General features: G+C 38.3%; 2 long non-coding RNA genes across 2 annotated transcripts; both read left to right on the forward strand.

Annotated features, from left to right (window-relative positions):
* Positions 1-313: 313 nt before the first annotated feature.
* Positions 314-26,928, forward strand: LOC111772042 (uncharacterized). Its single transcript, XR_011429427.1, has 2 exons — positions 314-610; positions 26,699-26,928. It is a non-coding gene; the product is annotated as an uncharacterized lncRNA (long non-coding RNA).
* LOC138919313 (uncharacterized) lies at positions 642-25,373 on the forward strand. The gene is made up of 3 exons (XR_011429428.1): positions 642-1,103; positions 2,480-5,056; positions 22,344-25,373. It is a non-coding gene; the product is annotated as an uncharacterized lncRNA (long non-coding RNA).
* Positions 26,929-27,908: the final 980 nt, after the last annotated feature.

A 27,908-nucleotide genomic window follows, 5' to 3' on the forward strand; every position in this document is an offset into this window, starting at 1 on the left:
AATATTCATTCCATTTTTATTATTATAGCTTAGCCTAGAGAATTAAGTAAACATGTATTATTTCACTCCTGTACACCCTTTAAACGCAGCTAACAGACACTGAATAAAGCAGCCCACCCCGGGCGGTATTAGGAGTTAGGTTCCCCATTTGCTGTCCCCAGGCTGCAGCCGCCTGAGGGGACTCGCCCGGGGCCCCGCCCTCAGAGCTCACACCCGCCGTGCGCTCTCGCCCCGGGGCCGCCCCGCCGACCCTCCCGCGCGGCTCTGTGCGCAGAGGCCGGACGCTCGGAGCCGGCGCCGGGCCGCCCTGCTCGGCCTCCTGGGCGCAGCGGCGCCTCTGGACCGCGCACGCGCACCAGCGGCCTCCGCGCAGACTCCGTGCCCGCGCACGCGCCCTCGCGTCGCGCTCCTGGCGGAGAGACCTGCGCTCGGGCCGGGCTCCGGGCGGTTCTCGCGGTGCCGTTCTTCCGGGACTTCCGCGCTTGGGCGGCCTTTCTGACCAGCCGCCGCGCCCGGAGATGTTCAGGTTGGAGCGACACTTCCCAGAGGGCAGCGGTCACTCCAGATCTTCGGCTTCCATTCCGTGTTCGCGCGGTTCTCCCTCTGCAGGGTGAGTTGAGCTCATTTGTGGATGTGTTAGCACAGGATGCGGGAATCCTGTGAAGCGAGTCACTTCGGAGACCGACGTGAACCAGGAGGGGTGGCGGCGGAAGCGCTCACAGCGTGGAGGCCGGTAGTAGGGACGCCAGTCCTCACGGGACTCTCGGGCCTGAACGGCAGAGGACGGTGTGTGTCTGTGGGGACAGACGGGCAGCGTGTGGCGGGGTGTGTGTGTGAGATGCGAGTGAGCGGTGGGATGCGCCTCCGTGCCGTGAGTGTGGCTGCGAGGCTGTGACAGGTGCGTGGCTGTGCTGGGGTGACGGGGATTTGGTCGCATGTCCTTCACCTGTGCGGGTGTGATGGCTGTGGCTCTGTGGCGTCACTGTCTGGTGGCTCTGGGCTCCCTGGCGCTTCCTCCTCTTCTCGCCTCACAGCTACTTGGCTGCAAGAGGGAAGTAGGATATTGAGCCCTAAAGGGAGATTTCCAGCCAGGGGGCACCGAGGTTAGTTTGGGAAAGCCTGGGGAGTTCTCTACTTGGGAGCTCTGAGGGGCAGCTACTGTCTCAGAGCCTCGGGGTTCCCAGAGCTCGGACCCCAGGAACGTGCTGTAAACCTATTCCCATAGTCCAGGCTCTGTCCTTTTTTCCATCTGTTTATGTGTATGAGCAGGGCGGGTGTGGACCTGGAGAGTGTCCTACATGTAAGGAAGTCATTCTGTGCCCCAAGAACAGCCTGGTGCCTCCTGACTTCCTCCTCAATCCTGCCATCCCCAAAAGAAGAACCTTGGGGAGGGGAAAGAATTGTTTTCATGCAAAAATCAACATTGAGGATAGTTGTTTCTTTCTTTCATAAATTTACTGATTTTAAATTATTGGTATAAGAAAAATTTAACAAAACTTTGCAATAATATCTGATTTTTAGTTGTCTTCCCAAAAAGATTTCCAAATACTGATTGAAATACAAGAAAATAAGGAATCGTTTTATTTACCAACATGCCTTTTGTTGCTGCTTCAGGGCACTGAGAGTCTTACTGATGTTCTCACTTTATGAGATGCTTGATCACATCAGCTTCTTTGCGCAGGTTGTGATTCACAAATGTCTCTTTGTTTCTGCTGCATTTCGGCGGGAGGGAAATTTCCTCCTCCTCTTTTCTAGAAACTCTTCATGTATGAATTAAAAATGCATTCTCAAGCAAAAGATCTAATTTTGCCCATTATTTTTGTGAGCATTATCAGAGCAGGGCTGATAAGCACAATTTTACTCTAGGAAGGAGAATCGTTTCTTTTATAATACCCAATTAGGGGACATGCAATGTTCTTCAATAAAAATAGCTAACATATTTATATGGGATTACAACATATTACTAAGTTTTAATGTAGATTATATTTCTCCAACATATTCATGCTTAGTAAGTGATCTTCGTATTCTTGCCTTTACTGATGAAAAACCCAAGACACTAAAATGTCATGAACTCTAAGAGCAGTTACGTTTAGAAAATCTGAGAACAGAATCTATGTCTTAAGTTTCAACTGGATACCATTCCCCAGTTATGAGTGCGTATTTTACACTTGGACCAGTATCATCCTGATTAATAATCCTGTACCTGCCATCATATAGCAGAACCAAATTAATTAATCTGTTCCCTCTTAGATTTTTGTGTTTCTAGTTTTTGGCTGTCAAAAACTCTGTGTTGAAGATACTCGTACATGCATTTCTTTATCTCAATATTTTCTTAAGAAATGTCTAGAACTAGAATTTGGGGTAAAATAATCAGATTTTTAGTAAATGCTTATCATATGCCAGACCATGCCATCTTAGTATTCGGGGTGATAAAAAGACTCAAATGGCACTGTTGATACTCTTATGTTCCTTCTGGTAGGTAAAGTAAACCCTGAATAGGAATAGATGCATCGAAGGCCACTAGGGAGATTCAGATAATGTAACTTGGTGTTTTATAAGGCAGTGATGTCATTCTGACTGCAGCCACCACTGTCGGGTTGTGATTAAACTCTGATCACCTATGAGAGCACCGTGATGGTAAGGAATTTATGTTGTAAATTTTTACCTTACTTTTTCAGTTGAGATATATACATGATCATAAAATTCCCCCCCTTTTTTTTTTGGTGAGATAGTTTGGCCCTGTGCTAACACCTGTGGCCAATCTTCCTCTTTTTGCTTGAGGAAGAGTGGCCCCGAGCTAACATCTGTGCCCATCTTCCTCTATTGTGTATGTGGGGTGCCACCACAGCATGGCTTGATGAGTGGTGTAGGTCCATGCCTGGGACCCAAACCTGTGAACCTGGGCCACCAAAGCAAAATGTGCTGAACTTGACCACTACGCCACTGGGCCAGCCCCAAATTCACCTTGTAAAAATGTACTCAAAAGAAAACTTTTTAGTATATTCACAAGGTTGTACAAATCAGTACCACTATCTAATTCCAAAATATTTGATCACCTTAGTAAGAAACCCTGGCCTTGTTAGCTGTCACTTCCTATTCCATCATCCTCCCATACTCTGGAAACCACTAACCCGTCTTCTGTCTCCATGGATTTGCTGAGTCTTGAAATTCAGTCTACATGGAATCATGCAGTATGTGTCCTTTTAAGTCTAGCTCCTTTCACTTAGCATGAGGTTTTCAAAGTTCGTCCATGTGGTAGATAAGCATATTATTCTTTTACTTTATTTTGTAAAGTATACATGGCATTACATTTGCCATTTTAACCACTTTTCAGTGTACAGTTCTGTGACAGTAAGTACATTCACATTGTTGTGTGACCATCAGCACCGTCCACTTCCAGGACTTTTTCATCTTCGACTGAAACTCTGTCCCATTAAACACTAACTCCCCATTCCCCTCTGCTCCCAGCCCTGGCAGCCACCATTCTCCTTTCTGTGTCTATGAATTTGACTTCTCTAGGACCCTCATAGTAGAGCAATCGTGCAAAATTTATACTTTCATGACAGGCTCATTTTACTAAGCACAGTGTCCTCAAGGTCATCCACGAGGAGTCGGTATCAAAATAGCCTTATTTTTCTGGCTGCGTAATATTCCCTTATATCCATAAATGGCATTTTCTTCATCCATCTGTTGATGGACATTTGGGTTGCTTCCACTTTTTGGCTGTGACAAATGTGAACATTTGTGTACCAGTTTTTGTGTGAATGCATATTTCCATTCTCTTCGGTATATATCTAAGGGCAGAAGTGCTGGGTCACACGGTAACTCCTACATTACATTTTTTATTCTGATGATGGTGGTTACTGAGTGAGACATGGGATAAGATAATTGAGCAGCTTTCTGGAGGACGTGACTAACAGGGTGGGAAAGGGTTCCGTACAGAAAACTTGCAGAAGGATGTAACCCTGAGACCAGCAACAATACATATTAGCTATACTCAGGGACTTCAGCCATCTGTCTAGACAGTCATCCAACAATGAGCATGCCTAGAAACCTGAGAGGAGATTGTGTCACTGGGAACTGAAGGAATCAAAAACCATTTAATAAAACAACCCAAATTTAGTACATTTCCCCAAGACCAACTAAACTCTGTTTAGAAGAATGAACTTTCCACATTTTGGAAAACAGCTTCCACTTAACACACAACAAATCTTCACATGCATAGATATTTTAAGAAATGAACATTCAATCAGCAAGTTAAGATATACTTAAACAAACAAAATCCCCCATCGGGGGCAAAAGATAAGCACTGTCAACATGTAAATGTAAAATGTTCTAGATTTTTTCTGTCTATTGAAGTCTGATGATTTTTCAGTCGTTTGATATTGAGATACACATATGTTCTTCAAATGGTATCATATTGTACCTATAGTTTTATAACCTGATTTTTCTACTGACAGTGTTTCTGGAATGCTTTCCATGTTCACAATATTTTTCCTGACTTCACGTTTATTACATGGATATGTCGTAATGTGTTTAACCATAGTCAGTTTTTCTGGAATTGGGATACTGAATATTTCCTGACCAGTTCTATGTCTTTTCTAACCTCTTCAACCTCACCTGACCCCAAGGCCATGAGGTAAGGTGTGGCTGGATGGCGTGGCTCCTTTTCAGTCCTGGAAGGTGTGAATGGAGGGAGGAGGACCTGTTCAGGGCAGGGCTGAGCAGCCTAGTCTCAGGTGCAGAGCAGCTTCCCCAAAGTGGAGGACAGGCCAGAAAACTGTCTGCTGAAGTGTTTGGGTTTCCTGGGCATTAGGGGAAGAGTTTGGGTTTATCTACAGTCCTTCTAATTTTTTCATATTGTTATGTTTGTACAGTTAGAGGTATTATGCAAAATGGAATGGAGGAGCCAAATGTTACTTCCTCTCATGGTAACTCTAAATTATGCTTGCTCTCAGGGTCTCTTTTTCCTTTCCCAGCTCTAGATTCTCTTTGTTCTTTCCCAGTAGAGGAATCCCAAGGAGGACTGATCTGTTTTGGCAGGTGCAAAACCATGGTGTGTGTAAGTTAGTGTTTCCTTCTCGTTGAAATAGTGAGACGTAAATGTTTTCATTAATTGTTCTGAAGCATCCTACCCAAAAGAACCCCATTTGATTATGTGCTTCCCAGTTCCTCCCATTCCAGTGAACTGAACAATGGTTCCAAATAACCTAGTCCTCCTTATGTGGCCCAGTCTCTTCTAGCCACTGTTTATATATTCACTGACCAGATTATTCTCTCCTATGTGTTCAACTTAGTAATATTAAGAGCTATAATGGAGGAATGAAGAAATTAAGTCCTGTCAAGAAATGATTTGAGCTTCCTCTGTCAGGACTGTAGTTGCATGAGAGATGGAGATCCCATTTGGCCAAGCAGGGAAAGACTCTGACATTCTCACAGATGTGAGTTTTCTAGATACACATGATAAAGCCCATCAATGAACGGTCTCTGGAGGCTGAGATCCAATGCTCTGTGAGGTTTTTGGAAGTGAATAGCAATATGATTTAAGACTTGAAAATATATGGATCATGGTCCTTGGTAAGGGATTCCTGAATGATAAATATGACTATTTTATTGCTGACTAGGATGCGATGAATTTTAATGACTTTGATATAATTCTGGATCATCCTACATTACTATCCTCTAACTCATGAACCACAGAAGTACTAAGTCAGGGATTGCTAGTGGCCATAAGAGAGAGTAAAATCATGTCTTAAATTAACAGAGAGCAAGAGCAGAAAAGACCTTTGATATGTTGTCCAACTTAATGTATAAAATCATAATCATCTAACCATGATTAATTCTATTATACCATAAGTTAGAGTGCTATGCAGCCATTCAAAATATTTGTCAAAATAATGAAACTACATATGATAGAATTTAACAAAGAATTTGAGTATTTAAGATATTCTTTTGTTTCTTTTTAAATGCTGTTTTTCTATCTGTTATGACAAACTCTAAGTTTCAATTGGAGAATTTTATCCTTTTACATTTAATGTAATTATTGACAGTTAGATTTAGGTCATCCATTTTACTATATGTTTTCTTTTTTTCCAGTTGGCTTTTGTTCCCCTTTCTCTTTTTTTCTTCTTTGGGGTTAATAATATTTATTTAAAATTCCATTTTAACTTGCTTTTTCTATATGTGCCTATTTTTAGTGGTCACTGTCTGTATTTAAATATATATATGTATATATATGTATTTATATATATATAATTATTTTATTGGGTCCTATTGGCGTTCAACCTTGTATACATTTCAGGTGTCTATCATTATATTTCAGTTTCTCTTTAGACTGCATTGTGTTCATCACCAATAATTCAGTTTTTATCCGTCACCATACATATGTGGCTTTACCATTTCATCCTCCCTCACCCCTTTTTCTCTGGTAACCACTAATATATTCTCATCTATGTGTTTGCTTATATTCCACATAGGAGTGAAATCATACAGTATTTCTTTCTCCGTCTGACTTGTTTTGCTCAAGATCCATCCATCTTGTCTCACATGGGATGAGTTTGTCTGTTTTTATGGGTGAATATTATTCCATTGTAGATATATACAACACCTTCTTATCCATTTGTCTCTTGATGGGCACCTAGGTTGCTTCCACATCTTGCCTATTGTGAATAATGCTGTGGTGAGCATACGGGTGCATATATCTTTTTGAATTAGTGATTTCATGTTCTTTTGATAAATACCCAGTAGCAGAATGGCTGGATCATACAGTATTTCCGTTTTTAAGTTTTTGAGAAATTTGCATACTGTTTTCCATAGTGGTCGCACCGGTTTGCATTCCCACCACCAGTTTTGAGCATTCCCTTTACTCCACATCCTCTCCAACATTTGTTATTTTTTGTCTTGGTAATTATAGCCATTTGACTGGTGTGAGGTGATATCTCATTGTCGTTTTGATTTGCATTTCCCTGATGATTAGTGATGTCAAACATGTTTTCGTGTGCCTGTTGGCCATCTGGATATCGTCTTTGAAAAATGTCTGTTCGTATCCTCTGTCCATTTTTTTATTGGATTATTCTATTTTCTTGTTAATGAGTTGTATGAGCTCTTTATATATTTTGGAAAGTAACGCCTTGTCAGATGTATGATTTGCAAATGTTTTCTTCCCATTGGTAGCTTGTCTTTTCGTTTTGCTGATGGTGTCCTTTGCCTTGCAGAAGCTCTTTAGTCTGATGTAGTCCCATTTCTTTATTTTGTCTTTTGACTCCCTTGCCTGTGGAGACATGGTATTCAGAAAGATACTACTAAGACCTACGTCAAATCTGTACTGCCTATATGTTCTTCTAAGAGTTTTATGGTTTCAGGTCTTACATTCAAGTCTTTAATCAATTTAGAGTTAATTTTTGTGTATCATGTGAGACAGTGGTCTACATTCATTCTTTTGCATGTGGCTGTCCAATTTTCCCAACACTATTAATTGAAGAGACTTTCCTGTCTTCATTGTGTGTTCTTGGCTTCTTTGTTGAAGATTAGCTGTCCCTTGATGTGTGGTTTTACTTCTGGGCTTTCAATTCTGTTCCATTGATCTGTATATCCGGGTTTTTTATGCCAGTACCATGCTGTTTTGACTACTACAGCTTTGTAGTATATTTTAAGTTCAGGGAGCATGATACATCCAAGTATTGTTTTTTTTTCCCCCTCAGAATTGCTTTGGCTATTCAGTGTCATTTGTTTTTCCATATAAATTTTAAGATTCTTTTTTCTCTTTTCATGAAGAATGTCATTGGTATTCCATTCGGGTTTGCATTAAGTCTGTAGGTTGATCTGTAGATCAATCTGTAGATTGATTTAGGTAATATGGACATGTTAACTGTGTTTATTCTTCCAATACATGGGAATGGAATATCTTTCCATTTCTTTGTCTTCTTGGAGTTATTTCATTAATGTCATAGTTTTTGGAGTATATGGCATTCACCTCCTTGGTTAAATTTATTCCAAGTATTTTATTCTTTTTTGTTGCAGTTGTAAATGGGATTATAGTCTTGACTTCTCTTTCTGCTGGTCCATTACTAGTGTATAGGAATGCAACTGATTTTGTGTGTGTGAGGAAGACTGGCCTTGAGATAACGTATTTTGCCAATCTTCCTCTTTTATTTTCTCCCCAAAGCCCCAGTACATAGTTGTATATCCTAGTTGTAAATCGTTCTAGTTCTTCTATTTGGGATGCCACCACAGCATGGCCTGATGAGCGGTGTGTAGGTCCATGCCCAGGATCCCAACTGGCAAACTGCAGGCCCCCGTTATGGAGTGAAATGCAAATGATTTTTGAATGTTGATTTTGTACTCTGCAGCTTTACTGTATTCGTTGATTATTTCTAATAGTTTTTTGTTGGATTCTTTACAGTTTTCTGTATATAGAATCATGTCAACCACAAATAGTGACAGTTTAAATTCTTCCTTTCCTTTTTGGATACCTATTATTTCTTTTTCTTGCCTTACTTGTTTGGCTAAAATTCCCAGTACTATGTTGAAGAAGAGTGGCAAGAGTGGGCACCCTTGTCTTGTTCCTGTTCTCAGAGGAATGGCTTTCACTTTTTGACCATTGTGTGTGATGTTGGCGGTGGGTTGGTCATATATGGCCTTTGTAATGTAGAGGTACTTTCCCTCTATACCCATTTTATTGAGAGTTTTTATCATAAATGGATGTTGGAAATTCTCAGATGTTTTCTCTCCATCTATTGAGATGATCATGTGATTTTCATTCTTCATTTTGTTAATGTGGTACATCACATTGATGGATATGCTAATGTTGAGCCATTTCAGCACCCCTACAGTAAATCCCACCTGATCGTGGTCTATGATCCAATTAATGTATTGTTGTATTCAATTTCCTAATATTTTGTTGAGTACTTTTGCGTCTATGTTCATCACTGATATTGGCCTGTAATTTTCCTTTTTTGTGTCATCCTTGTCTAGTTTTCATATCAGGATAATGTTTGCCTCAGAAAATGAATTCAGAAGTGTCCCATCCTCCCAATTTTTCAGAATAGTTTGAGAAGCACAGGAATTAAATCTTCTTTGAATGTTTGGTAGAATTCACCAGAGAAGCTGTATGGTCCTGGACTTTTTCTTTGGGAGGCTTTTGATAACAGTTTCAATCTCTGCTTGTGATTGGTGTATTCATATTCTTTATTTCTTCGTGATTCAGTTTTCGGAGGTCATATGGTTCTAAGAATTTATCCATTTCTTCCAGGTTATTCAGTCTGTTGACATATAGTGTTTCATAGTATTCTTCTGTAATCCAATGTGTTTCTGCAGTGTCCATTGTAGTTACTGCTCTGTAATTTCTGATTGTATTTATTCGAGTCTTCTCTCTTTTTTTCTGAATCTGGCTGAGATAGTGTCAGTTTTGTTTATCTTCTCAGAGAACCGCTTCTTAGTTTCATTGATCCTTTCTGTTGTTTTTCTACTTCCTGTTTCATTTATTTCTGCTCTGATTTCATTATTTCCTTCCTTCTCCTGACGTTGGGCTTTGTTTGTTCCTTTTCTAGGTCTTCCAGGTATAGTGAGGCTGGTCTATCTGAGACCCCACTGGCTTTCTGTTGGCTCCCATAGGCGTGGGTGCTGCTGCCCCATCATGACCGGTGATGCTTGTCCTGGGTTGTCTGAAGGTGCTGGTTGCACTGCTGCCAGGGGTGCTGGGTTCACAGGTGTCACTATCCCTGCCAGGGACCTGGAGAACTATATGTATCTCCTGCTGCTGCTGAGCTGGTGTTGGGGGGTGCCACCAGTGGGGGCTAGGTCACCAGATCTGCTGTGTTTCCTGAAGCCTCTGGTCACAGGTTCCACCTGCCAGTGCTGGGGCAAAGGGCTATTTCTTCTGCCCCCACCCAGTTTGCTCACACTTGTGTGGGCCAGGCCACCTCCACTGTGCCAGCAGTCACACAGGCCAGGCTGCCACCATCCCTGCTCCACTGGCAGTCAGGTGAGCTGGGCTGTCCTCACCACTTGTGCAAGCCACTGTGTGAGGATCCACAACCTGGACTGCTGCCACTCAGGGAGGGTGGTGGGGGCTTCTCCCCTAGTTCCACTGCTTACTGGGGGTTGAGTCCACCCACCTTCAGATGTATAGATGCATGGATCTCTTAGGCATCCTCTACTGCTGTATAGGAAATCCTATGTTGGTCAGTGCATGTCCATTTGGCTGTAACTTAGAGGGGTGTGACAAGGGGGAAAATTCCACCATGAGGCTGATGTCACTCATGTTGTCTCAACTTTTTTGAACTTTCCAAAAAACCAGTTTAAAAAAATTATTGTGGTCTAACTAGTTTATAACATTGTGAAATTTCAGTTGTACATCAGTGTTTATCAAACACCATATCGATGTGCACCCCTTGTACCCACTTCTCCTGCTGCCACAGTAACCACTAAATTGTTCTATTTGTCCATAAGTTTGTTTATATTCCACATATGAGTGAAATCATATGTTCTTTTCTCTCTCTGTGTGGCTTATTTCTCTCAACATGATGCCCTCAAGTTCCACCAATGTGGTTGTGAATGGGACGATTATGTGCTTTTTCTGGTGTAGTAGTATTCCATTGTATATATATACCACATCATCTTTATCCAATCATCAGTCATTGGGCACTTGGGTTGCTTCCACATCTTGGCTATTGTGAATAATGCTGCAATGAACATAGAGGTGCATACGTCTCTTATTGTTGATTTCAAGATCTTTGGATAAATACCCAGTAGTGAGCTGGTGATAGCCTGGTCATATGGTAATTCTATTTTTAACTTTTTGAGAAATCTCCATACTGTTTTCCAAAGTGGCTGCACAAGTTTGCGTTCCCACCATCAGTAGATGAGGGTTCCCTTTTCTCCACAACCTTTCCAACATTTGTTATTTTTTTTGTCTTGGTGATTGTAACTGTTCTAACAGGCATAAGATGATATCCAACTGTAGCATTGATTTGTATCTCCCTGATGATTAATGATGTTTAGCACCTTTTCATTTGCCTATTGATCATCTGTATATCTTCTTTGGAAAAATGCCTGTTCATATCCTCTGCCCACTTATTGATTGGGTCATTTATTCTTTCATAGTTCAGCTGTGTGAGCTCTTTATATATTGCAGAGATTAATCCCTTATCGTATATATGATTTGCAAATATTTTCTCTCAGTTCCTGAGTTGTTTTCTCATTTAGATCTTGGTTTCTTTTGCCTTCCAGAAGCTCTTTAGTCTGAGGAAGTCCCGCTTGTTTATTGTTTCTTTTGTTTCCCTTGACTGAGTGGACACTATGTTTGTAAAGATCCTTTTAAGGCTGATGACAAAGAGTGTACTGCCTATATTTTCTTCCAGAAGTTTTATAGTTTCTGGTCTTACATTCAAGTCTTTGATCCATTTTGGGTCTATTTTTGTCTATGGAGAAAGATAATGGTCTACTTTCATATTTTAGATGTGGCTCTTTAGTTTCCTCAGCACCACTTATTGAAGAGGCTTTCCTTACTCCATTCTATGTTCTTGGTTCCTTTATTTTTTATTTATTTATTTGTTTTTGAGGAAAATTAGCCCTGAGCTAACGTCTGCTGCCAATTCTCCTCTTTTTGCTGAGGAAGGCTGGCCCTGAGCCAATGTCTGTGCCCATCCTCCTCTACTTTATATGTGGGATGCCTACCACAGCATGGCTTGCCAAGTGGTGCCATGTGCACACCCAGGATCCAAAGTGGCCAACCCTGTGCCACCAAAGAGGAATGTGCAAACTTTACCACAGCACCACCAGGCCAGCCCCTCTTGCTTCCTTTATTGAGGATTAGTTGTCCATGTATGTGTGGTTTTATTTCAGGGCTTTCAGTTCTGTTTCACTGACCTGTGTGCCTGTTTTTGTACTGGTACCATGCTGTTCTGATTACTACAGTTTTGTAATATGTTTTGAAATCAGGGATTTCGATGCCATCAGTTTTCTTGTTTCTCAGGACTGCTTTGGCTATTCTGGGTTTTTTGTTGCCCCATACGAATTTTAAGATTCTTTGTTCTATTTCTGTGAAGATTGTCATTGGGATTCTGATTGTGATTGCATTGAATCTGTGGATTGCTTTAGGTAGTATGGCCATTTTAACTATGTTTATTTTTCCAATCTGTGTACATGCACTATCTTTCCATTTCTTTATGTCATTATCGATTTCTTTCAGTAATGTCCTATAGTTTTCCTTGTATAGGTTTTACACATCTTTGGTTAAATTTATTCCTAGATATTTTAATCTTTTTGTTGAAATTGTAAATTGGGTTGTATTCTTGAGTTCTTGCTCTATTAGTTCGTTATTAGAGTACAGAAACGCCACTGATTTTTGTACGTTGACTTTGTATGCTACAACTTTGCTGTAGTTGTTGATTATTTCTAAGAGTTTTCCGATGGATTCTTTAGAGTTTTCTATACATTTTATATATAGAAATCATGTCATCTGCAAAGAGTGAAAGTTTCACTTCTTCAGTGCCTATTTGGATTCTTTTTATTTCTTTTTCCTGCCTAATTGCTCTGGCCAAAACCTCTGGTACTATGTTGAATAAGAGTGGAGAGAGTGGGCATCCTTGTCTTCTTCCTGTTATCAGTGGGATGGCTTTCAGTTTCCCCCACTGAGTATGATGTTGGCTGTGGGTTTGTCATAGATGACCTTTATTGTGTGGGGATATTTTCCTTCTATACCCATTTGATTGAGAATTTTTATCATGAATGGATGCTGGATCTTGTCAAATGCTTTCTCTGCTTCTATAGAGATGATCATGTGGTTTTTGTTCCTCCTTTTGTGTTTATATGGTATATCACATTTACTGATTTGTGGATGTTGAAACATCTCTGTGTCCCTGGTATGAATACTACTTAATCATGGTGTATGATCTTTTTAATGTATTACTGTATTCAGTTTGCCAATATTTTGTTGAGGATTTTTGCATCTATGTTCATCAGTGATATTGACCTGTAATTTTCCTTCTTTGTATTGTTCTTGTCTGGTGGTGGGATCAGGGTGATGTTGGCCTCATAGAATGTGTTAGGGGAATTTCCATCTTTCTCAACTTTTTGGAATAGTTTGAGAAGAATAGGTAATAAATTGTCTTTGAATGTTTGGCAGGATTCTCCTGAGAAGCCATCTGGTCCTGGACTTTTATTTTTGGAAAGGTTTTTGATTACTGTTTCAATCTCTTTACTTGTGATTGGTCTCTTCAGATCCTCTGGTTATTCTTGATTCAGTTTTGGGAGGTTGTAAGAGTCTAAGAATTTATCCATTTCTTCTACATTGTCCAGTGTGTTAGCATATAGTTTTTCATAGTATTCTCATAATCTTTTGTATTTCTGTGCTATCCATTGAAATTTCTGCTCTTTCACTTCTAATTTTATTTATTTGAGCCTTCTTTCTTTTTTTCTTAGTCTCACTAAGGGTTTGTCAATTTTGTTCATCCTCTCAAAGAACCAGCTCCTTGTTTCATTGATCCTTTCACAGTCTTTTTTGTTTCTATTTCATTTATTTCTGCACTTAATTTTTATTATTTCCCTGCTTCTCCTGAGCTTGGGCTTTGTTTCTTCTTCTTTTTCTAATTCTGTTAGGTGTAGATTAAGATAGTTTATTTGAGCTTTTTCTTGTTTGTTAATGTGGTGCTGTATTGCTATAAATTTCCCTCTTAGGACTGCTTTTACTGCATCTCATAAGAGTCAACATGGTGTTCCCATTTTTGTTTGCCTCCGAATATCGTTTGATCTCTTCCTTTATTTTTTTGATGACCCTTTGGTTGTTCAGTAGCATGTTGTCTAGTCTCCACGTTTTTGGTTCCTCTCCCAGCTTTTTTCTTGTAGTTGATTTCTAGTTTCACGGCATTATGGTCAGAAACGATAGTAGATATCATTTCAATCTACCTAAATTTATTAAGGTTTGTCTTGTTTCCCAATATTTGCTCTATCCCTGAGAATGTTCTATGTGTTCTTGAGAAGAATGTGTATTCTGCTGTTTTGGGATGGAGGACTCTATATATGTCTACTACGTTCATCTCATCTAGTTTTTCATTTAAGTCCAGTATCTGTTTGTTGGCTTTTTGTCTGGATGATCCATCCACTGATGTAAGTGGAGTATTGTGGTCCCCTACTATTATTGCGTTGTTGGTAATATCTCCTTTTAGCTTTGTTAATAGTCGCTTTATGTACTTTGGTGCTCCTTTGTTGGGTGCAGACATGTTTATAAGTGTTATGTCTTCTTGGTGGTGAGTCCCTTTTATTATTATACACTTCCCCTTTGTGTCTCTCTTTATCAGTTTTATCTTGAAGTCTACTTTGTCTGATGTAAGTATGGCATCAACTGCTTTCTTTGGTTTGCCATCAACTTGAAGTATTGTCTTCTATCTCTTCACTCTGAGCCTATGTTTGTCTCTAGAGCTGAGATATGTTTCCTGGAGGCAGCATATTGTTGGCATTTGTTCTTTAATCCGTCTTGCCACTCTATATCTTTTGATTGGAGAATTCAATCCATTTACATTTAGAGAGATTATTGATATATAGGGCTTAACACTCCCATCTTCTCACACATTTCCTGGTTCTTCTGCATTTCCTTTGTTTCCTTCCTGTGCATTTTGGACTACCAATTTGATTAGGTAGTTTTCTCTGTTGTTTTTCTTCTTTTCCTCCTCGTTTATTGTAAAGATGTCTGTTCTGATTATTTGTTATTGGTTACCCTTAAGTTCATATAAACAATCTCATAGTTGAGATAGTCCATTTTCTGACAGCCTCCTACTTCCTTAGACTATACTGATTCCATCCCTTTCCTATTTCCCTTCTAAGTTATTTTGTCCTATCTTTTTCCAACCTGTGTTGTGCGTCTATGGATAAAAAGATGAGGTCATTTTGTTTTGGTATTTTCTGTTTATATTATCCTTGACATTAGAATTGTTTACTAACCTGATCTATAGAGATCTGCCACTTCTTGATTATTGCCTGCCTATTCATCTCCTTGCTCAGGGCTTTGTAGCACCCTTCCTATTTCTTTTTTCAGATATGAGGGCCTTCTTGAGGATTTCTTGTAGGGGGGCACTTGTGGCAATGAACTCCCTTAGCTTTTGTTTATCTGGGAAAGTTTTTATTTCTCTGTCATATCTGAAGGAGATTTTCATTGGATAGAGTATTCTTCGCTGAAAGTTTTGTCATTCAGGATTTTGAATAGATCATTTCACTCTCTCCTAGACTGTCAGGTTTCTGCTGAGAAATCCACTGAAAGCCTGATGGGGTTCCTTTGCAAGTTATTTTCTTCTGCCTTGCTGCCTTAGTATATTTTCTTTTCTTCTTCTTTTTTTTTTGAGGAAGACTAGCCCTGAGCTAACTACTGCCAATCCTACTCTTTTTGCCGAGGAAGACTTGCCCTGAGCTAACATCGGTGCCCATCTTCCTCTACTTTATATGTGGGATGCCTGCCACAGCATGGCTTGCCACGTGGTGCCAGATCCACACCTTGAATCCGAACCAGCAAAACCTGGGCCACCAAAGTGGACCATGCGAACTTAACCACTGCACCACCGGGCCAGCCCTGGTTGTCTTTTCATTTTGATCCTTGTTCCCTTTTCCTTGCAGAAGCTCTTTAGTCTGATGAAGTCCCAGTTATTTCTTTTTTTTCCCTTGCCTGAAGAGACATGGTATTCAAAAAGATCTTTGTAAGACCCATGTCAAAGAGTCTACTGCCTATATTTTCTTCTAACAGTTTTATAGTTTCATGTCTTACCTTCAAGTAGTTGATCCATTTTGAGTTAATTTTTGTTTATGGTGAAAGATAATGGTCTACTTTCATTCTTTTGCATATGGTTGTCCAGTTTTTCCAATGTCATTTATTGAAGAGTCTTTCCTTTCTACATTGTATGTTCTTAGCCCCCTTGTCAAAGATTAGCTGTCTGTAGATGCGTGGTTTTATTTCTGGGCTTTCTCTTCTGTTCCACTGATGTGTGTGCCTGTTTTCTTACCAGTACCATGCTGTTTTGATTACTATTTCTTTGTAGTATATTTTGAAGTCAGGGATTGTGATGCCTCCAGCTTTGTTTTTTTTTCTCAGAATTGCTTTAGCTATTTGGGTTCTTTTGTTCCCCCATATGAATTTGAGGATTCTTTGTTCTATTTCCGTGAAGAATGTCATTGGGATTCTGATTGTGATTGCATTGAATCTGTAGCTCACTTTAGGTAGTATGGACATTTTAACTACGTTTATCCTTCCAATCCAAGTTCATGGAATATCTTTCCATTTCTTTATGTCATCATCAATTTCTTCCAGTAATGTCTTATAGTTTTCATTGTATAGGTCTTTTACCTCCTTGATTAAATTTACTGCTAGATATTTTATTCTTTTTGTTGCAATTGTAAATGGGATTGTATTCTTGAATTCTCTTAGTTCATTATTAGAGTATAGAAATGCAACTGATCTTTGTAAGTTTGTTTTGTACCCTGTATCTTTGCTGTAATTTTTTATTATTTCTAATAGACTTCCATCTCTGCTCTATTCTTGATCATTTCCTTCCTTCTGCTTGCTTTTGGTTTTGTTTGCTCCTCTTTTCTACCTTCTTAAAGTGAACAATTAGGTATTTATTTAAAATAATTTTTTCTAATATAGGTGTTAAAGCTATAAATTTTCCTCTGCATCCTCGTTTACTTCTTATCAGTTGTGAGACATTGTTTTTGTTTCATTCATTCAAATTATTTTTAGTTTCCATTGTGATTTCTTCTTTGACATATGGGCGGTTTAGAAGCATGTAGTTTAATTTCCAAACTTTGAGATTTTCTCACATTTCTTTCTGTTGCTTTTTAATTCAATTATGTTGTGATAGGAGAACTTTACATTATTTCAGTTCTTTTAAATATATTGAGTCATTTTATAGCCTAGCATATGGTCTCTGCCTCTATTCTACACATGTGACGTCATTCAAATTGGCAGATAAGATTGTTCATATTCATTTTTTAATCTAGTTTTTCTCTCCATTATTGGGAATGCTGTGTGACAGTTAAAAAATTATTGACTCAGCTATAGTTTCATTCATTCTGGCTGCTCTGTAAATACATCTGTGCTCTTTAATCACACACCCATCCTTGGGTTCTTTTCTTTTTTTTCTTTTTTAAAAGATTTTATTTTTTCCTTTTTCTCCCCAAAGCCCCCCCGGTACATAGTTGTGTATTCTTCGTTGTGGGTTCTTCTAGTTGTGGCATGTGGGACGCTGCCTCAGCGTGGTCTGACGAGCAGTGCCATGTCCGCGCCCAGGATTCGAACTAATGAAACACTGGGCCGCCTGCAGTGGAGCACGCGAACTTAACCACTCAGCCACGGGGCCAGCCCCCATCCTTGGGTTATTTTATGGCAGAGTATCCCCTTGGCTCCTGTGTCACTCAGAGCTTCCCCAGTGCCTGGTGCCAGCAGCTCTCAGTAATCAGCAGTTTCCATGTGTGTCCTCCATTGCACAGTTTTGCACTTAAGTATCTCTGGTGAGATGCCCCACGGACAGCTTTACACAGCACACTAGGGGGTGGGCTTCTTGAAGATCCATTACCATGGCTTACTCGCAGAGTCCTTTCAGTAAGTAAAGGCCTTGCCCTCTCCCACAAGGTCTGGATCTCAGTCCTGTCAGGTGGATCTCCCATGGGCTCTCAATCTCAGCCCTGTTTAGTGTTCCTTATATCTGTAGTCTTATACTCTGTAGCATACTGTTTACTTACTTGCTAATCTCTCATTATTCTAATCCCCTTATGTAAGTATTAATAGTTAGTCATTTATATTAACAGTTTCCTGTTCAAATTACTGTGAGGTTTCTCTTCCTTCATTGGACCCAGACTGAGAATGGCATATTAAAGACCCCAGCTATTGTTCACAATTTGTTTATATCTTCTTTAATTCTGCCAGACTTGCTTCATATATTTTGTTGCTCAGCTGTCAAATATGTTTATGTTTATAATTGTTAAATATTTATGTAAGTTTCCCTTTTCCTCCTTATAAAATATTCCTTTTTGTCTCTAGTGACATTTTTTGCATCAAACGGTATTTTGCCTGATATTGATATAGCCACTCCAGCTATTTTGTTACTATTTGCATGGTGTACTTTCCTATGATTTTACTTTGAACCTATTTGTCTATTTGAATTTAAAGTTTGTCTCTTGTAAACAGCATACAGTTGTATATTGTTTTGTTTTGAGACTGACAATCTTTGCTTCCCCCCCCCAGGACGATTGGCCCTGAGCTAACATCCGTTGCCAATCTTCCTCTTTTTGCTTCAAGAAGATTGTTGCTGAGCTAACATCTGTGCCAATCTTGCTCTGCTTTAGTGGGATGCCACTGCAGTGTGGCCTGATGAGAGCTGATAGGTCCCACCTGAGATCAGAACCTGCAAACCTTGGGTGACCGAAGCAGAGCACATGAACTTAACCACTGTGCCACAGAGCTGGCCCCAACCATCTCAGCTTTCAATTGGAGTACTTCATACATTTCAAATTTAATTCAATTATCGATATTGTTAACTTTTTATCTCCCATTTTGCTGTTTCCTATGTCTTATGTGTTTTTGTGCCTTTTTTACTGTTTTTTCATATCAAATATATTTTTTTCTAGAGAAACATTTTACTGGTTCTCTTAATAGCCTGAATTCTTTTCTTAGTAGTTACTCAAGGGAAGACAATATACATCTTAACATAATACTCTTCAGATTAATATTTACTTCCAGTAAGGTTTAGAAACTGTTTCGATATAGCTCCATTCCTCCCTGTCTTTCTGCACTTTTCATATATTACATATTTATATAGGTCCAACATTACAGTTTTTTTCATCGTTTTGTGCAATCATCTTTACAATCAGTTGAAAGAAAGAGAAAAATGCATTTTCAATGTCATCTGGCCTGCATTGTTTCTGAAGAGAAGTCAGCTGTCAGTTGCTTGTGGTTCCCTTGTACATAATGAGTCCTCTTTCTCTTGCTTCTTGCAAGATTTTCTACTTGTCTTTGGCATTCAGTAGCTTGACTATGATGTGTTTATATGTGAATTTCCTTTGTTTATCCTACTTGAAGTTTGTTGACCTTCTTGGATTTGTAGATTGGTTTTTCCTCATTTGGGGAAATGTGGGGCCATTATTTCTTCAAAGAACTCTTCTCTCCTTTTCTCTGCTCTCCTTCAAAGTAACTATTATACTCCTGGAACTTCTGTCATGTGTATGCTTGCTATGCTTGATTGTTTTCCCAGCAGGTTGTGACATTCTGTTAATTTTTATTCCTTTTATCTTTGTTTCTTCAGACTGGATAATCTCTGTTGACCTATCAGCAGGTTCACAAAATCTTCCTTCTGACAACTCAATTTGCTGTTGAGCTTGTCTTTGGAACTTTTCATTTCAGATATTCAACACTTTATGTCTTGAATTTCTATTATCTTCTTTTTAAAAAGTAATCTCTCTTTATTGATTCTCTATTTGATGAGCCATTGTACACATTATTTTAGTTCATCAAATATGGTTTCATTTAGATCTTTGAATATATTTATAATAGCTCCTTTTAAGTATTTTTTTCCTCAGTCCAATATCTTCACCTCCCCCAGAAACAGTTTCTGTTGACTTTTCCCCATGTATGGTTCACACTTTCCCATTTCTTTGCAGTTCCCATTTTTCATTGTTGACAACTGGACATGTTAGATAATACATTGCACCAACTCTGGATTTAGATCTACTGCTCCCCCAGGAACTGATATTGTTGCTTTTGTGTACTGACTTGACTAATTCTGGAATCTGTCTCCTTTGCAACGTGGAGATGCTGATGTCTCTGACCAGTTTATTGTTATTTTTTAAATTCTTTTTTTCCTTTAAGCCTGGCTTCACAGAGTCACTTCTGGGTCAGCATAGCTTAGTGGTCAGCCAATGAATGCTCAGATGTTGTCCATAAGCCCCTTGATTAGGTGCGCCTTCTACCCCTTGGCAATGGCTCTGAGTGTTGGTTGGGAAACACATTAAAATCCCTGGCTTTTACCAGACAGAAAAAGACAAACACCATATGATTTCACTCATAAGTGGAAGATAAACTAACACACAAAGAGAACAGTTTAGTGTTACCAGAGGCGAAGGGTGTTGGGGGGTAGGGACAAGGGGTGAAGGGGCACATTTATATAGTGACTGACAAACAATAATGTACAACTGACATTTCACAATGATATAAATTATTATGACCTCAATAAAATAAAACAAACAAATCCTTGGCTTTTTACTTTCTGCAGGGCCTTCTCCTGTCACCTTTTTGCATACTCAAGGCCTCGTATTCAGCCAGAGATGAACAGATGGCTAGGGTTCTCACAACTTTATGCATAAACCAACCTTCCGGACCACCACGAATATGTCAAATTTTATTAAGAACTTCTCTGGCTTTCTCATTTCCAGAATTGTCTTGATTAACCTCTGGTTAGTCTCATGATATTGCACCCTCAGACTGTCTGTGTTGGCTATCCATCCCCAGTTGTTTGCACTGAGGTTCACATTCCTTTTGCACAACACCTCCAGGCATGGGGTTTTTCCAGACTCCATTCCAACTCATGTCAGTCTCCCAGAGCTCAAAGCTGCTGGTTTTCATAGCTTGTTCAGCTCCGGTAAAACAAAGCCAGAGGGAGATGGGAGCATCCCTAGACTAAAACTCTGGACACTCCCATTGTCCCTTCCTGGAGTTCAGTAGTTTTGCTTGAATAAATGCTTCTTGATTCATTTATGTGTTTGCTCAATTTCCACAGAGTGAAAGTAATTGTTTTAATAACGTTATGCAGTTTCATCGTTGCTTTGTGGGGAAAATTGTCAAGCTCCTCATTACACCATTCTGAGGGTCCCAATCAGTTATCTTTTTACTAATTTAAAAAATAAGAAAGAAATATACTTACACACATTTTTATCATGTCTTGTGTAGATCTAAGTTTTCATCTGATTTTATTTTCTGTCTGTCTGGGGGACTTTAATATTTTTATAGTGCAGGTATGCTGTTAAATCAATTCTTTCATTTATGTCAGAAAATTGGACATACACTAATTTTTACTTTTTTATGAAAATATTTTACTTTGCATAGAATTCAAGGAAATATTTTTCTTTTCAGCACTGCAGAAGGAGTTTGCTCAATTGCCTTCTACCTTCTTGTTTCCAAATAGAAACCTGATTTTATTCTTGTTTTTGTTCTTTATATAATGAGTCTCCTTTCTCTGCTGACTTCCTCTTTACTTCATCACTGTTTCAAAATCATGCGTTATGATCAGCCTTGGTTTATATTTCTACATTCCTATGATTACAGTTCACTGAGTTTTAATTTTAGGTCTATAATTTTCATCAATTTTGGAAAATTGTTTACCATATTATTCAAATAATTTTTCAGTCCCCTCCTCTTTCTTCATTCTTTGGGAGCTTTAATGACAATATTAGTTCACTTAAAGTTGTCTCACAGCTCACTGATAAGTTTACAGTCTTTTCATTCTGTTTCTTTTTGCTTAGTATACCTTCAACCTCAATCTTTCCTCTGCAGTACCTAATCAGTTGTTAATTTCCCCAATGTAGTTTACATTTCAGGCATTGTAGTTTTCATTTCCATATGTTTAATTTGGGTTTTTAAAAATCTCCCATGACTCTCTTAACATGCTCATATTTTGCTCTACCTTTGTCACCATATGAAACATAGGTATAACTATTTTAATAACCTGTCTACTAATTCTATAGCTGAGTCAGTTTTGAATATTGATTTTTCTCCTGATTGTGTATCACATTTTCCTGCTTCTTTGCAGGTGGTATAACTTGGAAAGTGTTTGATCCTTTCAAGGTGCATTTTTAAGCTTTGTTAGGCAAGACCAGAATAGCTTTTAAAAAGTTAAGGGCTTTTTTATGTCATAGGTCTAATTTTTCCTCTCTATTAAGCCAGTCTCCTTTTGCATACTTTACCTAATATTCCATATATTATGGAGTTTTTCCACTGTGGCTATTGGTTCATTACGTTTGGAGAAATAATAGGGTTCACCTTGACTGTTTATGCAGTCAGGGATCTTAGTCTTGAGCAGTTGACTAATGTCTGAACACTGTCATTTCACACATATTTTTATATTTTTAAGTTGTCTGAGGTGAAAGAGTGCCTGCTATCCTTGTTACTCCATCATAGGGGAGGAAGGGTCTGAAACTATAACTTAACCCATCTCAATCACGTGTTTGTAAGAAGGAAATAAAGGAAAGATATTTAGGGGCCTCCATCGCAAGGTCACCAAGACCTAGGCCCTGAGTGAGAAATATTTGGTTGATAAGCTAGATCCAAAACATTCACTTTTTGTGATTACACTTTGTGTGTGTGTGTGTGTCAGGCAAAAACATGGAAACTGCAGGAATTATCTAAAATCGTCCAGTTATCATAATCACAGGGGAAATACAGTAAGAAATGAGAATATGAGTAAGTATAAACATAAAAATGGTAATAACAAAATGGAAGTCAACTTTTTTCCAACTTACTATTTTTAAACAATATTTTTGCATATTGTTTCTACTAGACAAGAATTAAGATGCTTTCAAATATCTGACAAAGATTTATGATTTTAACCATATGCTTTACAGTACTCAATTAATTTTACAAATAATTAAATGTGTGGCAGTATTTAATTAGTTAAATCCATAAAATTCTCTTTATTTATGTAAAATGTAGGTATTCAGAATATTCCTATCTGATAGAAAGTTTTATGATGATAGAAAACTTCTTTATCTGTAAAGTCCGATACACATGGCTAGTGAACACTTGGTTATGGCTAGTACCCGTGAAGGATTCAATTTTTACTTTTATTCAATTTTAATCAATTAAATTTAAATAGCCACAAGTAGCTAGTGGCTATTGTATCTGACAGTGCAAATCTAGAGGGCTGTTGATAGTTTAATGAAATCACAATTATTTGATAAATTATAACTTTAGGCATGGTACATTAAACAAATAAAACCATTAGTGGATATTTCTCACCCTGCTTTAAAACCTTCACACATTAAAGAATCTGCACTATTGTTAAGTTTGCTGGTAAGTATCGAAACACGGCTAAGCAGCCACACGGCATTTTATACTCTTGTAGAATGGCCCTGAGCTCCAGCATACTATTGGCCAAGAACACATGATACCTGATTTTCACTGAGGGGCTCATTTAGAGATGATCCTTTTATGTGGGACCCAGCGGTACTACCAGGATGAGAAGTGCTCAAAGGAATTGGGCCGGGGCAGGTACCCAGGTAATCTGTTGGCTTCAAACAAAGTAGAAATGGAAACACTAGTCTGTCAGATGAATTTGGGAAAGTAGTTAACACTAATATTAAAATCGCAAGAAAGGAAATGAAATGAAAAAACAGAGCCATATGGGTTTGCAATCAAGTTGAACGTAGATTTTTTTTTATTTTTTGGTGAGGAAGATTGGCCCTGAGCTATCATCTGTTGCCAATCTTCCTCTTTCTGCTTGAGGAAGTTTGTCGCTGAGCGAATACCTGTGCCAATCTTCCTCTATTTTGTATGTGGGATGCTCACCACAGCATGTTGTGATGAGCAGTGTATACGTCCATACCCAGGGTCTGAACCTGTGAATTCTGGGCCACAAAAGTGGAGCATGCGAGCTTAACCACCAGGCCTGCACCTCTAACTTTTAATGAACATGTAATGGCGATAACAAAAATTTAAGACTATTAAATTCTTAATTTTGAGTATTAATGTATGAAATCAATATTAATACCAATTTTGAATATTTGTACAAAACTTATGAGTAAAATATTCACAAGAAAAACTGAGCAGTTTTTCAAGAGACTAATATGCCATGGCCAAGCATGTTATATTCTGCCTCAAGTGTTATATGCGGTTTTATTCATTGTTATATGTGGTTTTATTGCACTGTCCTCCTCAGCTGTCTGGCTATTCAGTGTCTGGTTATTAAGGAATTCTCAATCCCCTAAATATGCCAGCTACCTTGTCACTAACGTATATTTAGGAAGACCAAAGCTGCTCTCTACTTTGTGTCCACTTGGTGAGTGAAAGCCAAGGGGGAGGGAAGAAGCCCAGGGCAGAGAGCCTCGAGCACCACCGCAGTGCATCCCCCTGAGTGACATTCATTCAGGAATTCCTCTAGAGCCATTAACTGAGGATCAGCAGGTTTTTTCCTAAAGGGCCAGAGAATAAATATTTTTGTAGTTACTCAGCTCTGCTGTTGTAGCTGGAAAGCAGCCATTGACAATATATAAACGAATGGGTGTGGCTGTATTCCAATCAAATTCTCTTACCCCTTGGTTTAAATTAATAGATAAAAAGAAGCTCTGAGAGGTCTCCTTAGTTTGTGTCTGCCAGGTGTAAGAATTTTGGAGGGGAAGTGGTGGAGAATGAATTTTTAAAATTTCTTTAAAAAAGGACTAAATGCATAAAGCAAAAATAATAATGATGCATTGTATGATGTACATTATAGGCAGAAGTGAGCTTATGATGAAAATAATCCAAAGGATAGGCAGGCGAAAGGTAAATATACTGTTGAACATTCTTACATTATATGCTAGGCAGTATGACTATTTGAGGATGGACTGGGGTAAATACTGGAAACCATAGAATAATCTCAAAAAATAAAACAAAGGGGTATATCTGATAAGTCAAAGTGGAAATACAAAAGAAAAAATTCAATTTAAGACAAGGCAAGAAAGTGGGAAAAGGAAACAAGCAGCAGATAGGCAGAAAGGAAAAAAGGCACCAGTGGTACATAGAGACAGAAATACATAGATATGTGGTTATTGGACCAGCATTAGAACGAGCGATGAACTTGATAGCATTGCAGATTCATGGGCTCCACCGAACATACTGGTGATGGGTCCAGAAAAGTATGGCTTAACAAGCTCTCCAGGTGACTCTTATACATGTTAAAGTTTTAGAACTGCTGATATAGATAATTACATCAATTTTAAATTGTCTAATGATTACATTTAGAGATTGTCAGGCTGGGTTTAAGAAAGAAAGGACAATACTACACATTTTAATATATATACACATTTACACAATATATACATTTTAAAGAAAAATAGGTCAAAAGTAAAAGGATAGACAGAGAATATCATGGAAACACTAATCCAAAGAAAGCTGTAGTGGCTGTGATAATACCAGACAAAGGAGACTACAGAGCAAGGAATATTACCAGAGTCAGAAAGCCATTTCATAATGAAAAAGTATCCAATTCCTCAAGCCCACATTCACAAGTGTGAATGTACATAATAATAGCTTCAAAACATAGGAAACAAACAGAAGTGAAAAGTAATAGGAAAAAAATAAAATGGTAAAGATGCTTCAACACACTTCTCTCAGTAAATAGATAGCAAATCAGTAATAGCAAAGAAGAAAACACTACCAAACAAATAGACTTAATTATCAATTATAGAAAACTCCACCCAACAACAACAGAACACCTGTTCTCTTAAGTGCATGAGGAATAGTCACCAGGTCAGACCATATGTTGGGCAACAAAACTCTAGTCTCATAAATTAGAAATATCCAATCACACAGAGTGTATTCTTAGACCAAAATGGAATTATTAAAATCAGTAACAAATATCTGGGAAATGTTTGGAAATTAGGCAATACATATTTATATAACCCATGAGTCAAAGAAGAAATTTCAAATGGAACTTAAAATATGTTGACCTGAATAATAATGAAGATAGAACATGTCAAAATTTGTGACATTCAGGTTAAAAATGGGTTTAGAGGGAATGGCTAAAATTCAAAAGTCTGATAATAAGAAGGATGATAAAGATGTGGAGTCAATGGAGCAGTCATAAATTAATAGTGGGAATATAAAACAGTTTTAAAAACTGGAAAACAGCTTGTCAATTCATCCTAAAGTCAAACATACAACTACCTTACTTCCTAACAATTTTACACCTAGGTATTTACCTAAGAGAAATAAAAACTTAGACCCATTCAGATACTCTCACAGAAATGTTTATAGCAGCTTTATTCATAATAGCCCCAAACTGGAACAACTCAAATGTCTGCTGGCAGGAGAAAGGACAAATAAATTATATATCCATATAATGGAATACTACTCAGCTATCTATTGGATTGAACTGATACATGAAACAACATGGATGAATCTCAAAGTAATTATGCTGAGTGGAAGAAACAAGACAAAAAAGAAAACATACTGTTTGATTACATTTATATACATTTATAGAAATTGCAAACTAATTTATGGTCACAGATAGCAGATCAGTGGTTGTCTGGAGGCAGAGGGCGAGGAAGCTGGGAGGTGGGAGGGATTAGAAAGGCTTTGGGAGTGATGGATTTGTTCATTATCTTGACTGTAGTCATGGTTTCATGGATGTATACACATTTCAAAATGAATCCATTTGTAACATGTGGCGATGGATATTTATTAGACTTAGTGTGATCAGTTCTCAATATATACAAATATTGAATCATTATGTTGTACACCTGAAACTAATATAATGTGATGTTGCTGACGAAATGAAGAAAGTTGGGGCCCCAAAAAGGAGACGGACACCGGTGTCGACAGTGGAAGAAAAAAAGCCCTGTCTGGCACGGGCTGTTTATTTTTATATCCCCCTAGACAAAGCCGGCAACTAGCCAAAGGCGGAGACTCATCATACATGCTTCTACGCAAGCGCGCTCACGTGCTTACAATGCTGTGTTTGTTTCCCATCCCTAGGCTGAATTCCAGGATCTGAGAACACTCCTGTTTGCAGGCAATGTTCTCCCCGGAAGGGCCATAAGAGGACTGGGCAGAACATCCTGTTTGCAAGCAAGCTCAGCCGCAAGTCAGCTCCATGAAATGTCCTGTATGCAAGCACATTCATGTTCTTAGGCCGGATCGCCTTCAATGTTATATGTCTATTATATCAAAATTTTAAATAAATGAATCCAAGTGTATACTTTAAATATGTGCTGTGTTCTCTATCAATACAGATGTTATTAAAAACATGGTATTATAGTTTTATATAAAGATAGATGTAATATATACGACAGCTGCAATATAGAAGATGGGGCTATAAATTGCAAGGTTCTTACACTTGACGAGCAAGAGCAGAGTTCAATATTAACTCTAAGTAGATTCTGAATAGTTAAGAATATATATTATAGTACAGACCGTGACCACTAAAAATGATCACAAAGTATAGCAAAGAAGCAAATTAACATGGAATTTTAAATAAATAATTAACCCAAGAAGACAAAATAGAGAAATATGGGAACAAAAGCCAGATGGAAAAGACAGAAAATAATAAAATGGATGACCTTAATCTAACTGTATCAATAATTACATTAAATGTAAATGGGCTAAACACTCCAAATTAAATAAAGACATTGTCACAAGGGATAGAAAAATAAGAGGGTTTGATAAACTAAGGGATGTCTTCAATCCTCAAGTTCTTTATGTTAAATCCTATGCCACATAGTTTTCTTATTTTAACAAATATTTTGAATGGCTGCATAGCATTCAAACTTACAGTTATAATGGATGTAATCATCTCCAGATGACTAGGTTTCTATACACTAGGTTGGACAACATATCTAAGGTCTTTTCTGTTCTTCATCTCTGATAACTTAAACAGCTTATGTTTTTATTCTCTTTTATGGCCATTAACAATCCCTCACTGAACACTTTTGCGGTTCCTGATTTAGAGAATACTCGATGTATGATGATGCAGAATTATACCAAGGTCATTCAATTTCAGCACATCCTAGTCAGCAATAAAATATTCATTGTACTCATCATTCAGAAATTCCTTACCAAGAACCATGATCCATATATTACAATCACTAATTCATATTGCTATTCAATTCCAAAAACCTCACAGAGCATTGGATCTCAGCCTCCAGAGACCGTTCATTGCTGGGCTTTATCACATGTATCTAGAAAA

The sequence above is a fragment of the Equus caballus genome, chromosome 20 (genome assembly GCF_041296265.1).
Source record: "Equus caballus isolate H_3958 breed thoroughbred chromosome 20, TB-T2T, whole genome shotgun sequence".
NCBI lineage: Eukaryota > Metazoa > Chordata > Mammalia > Perissodactyla > Equidae > Equus > Equus caballus.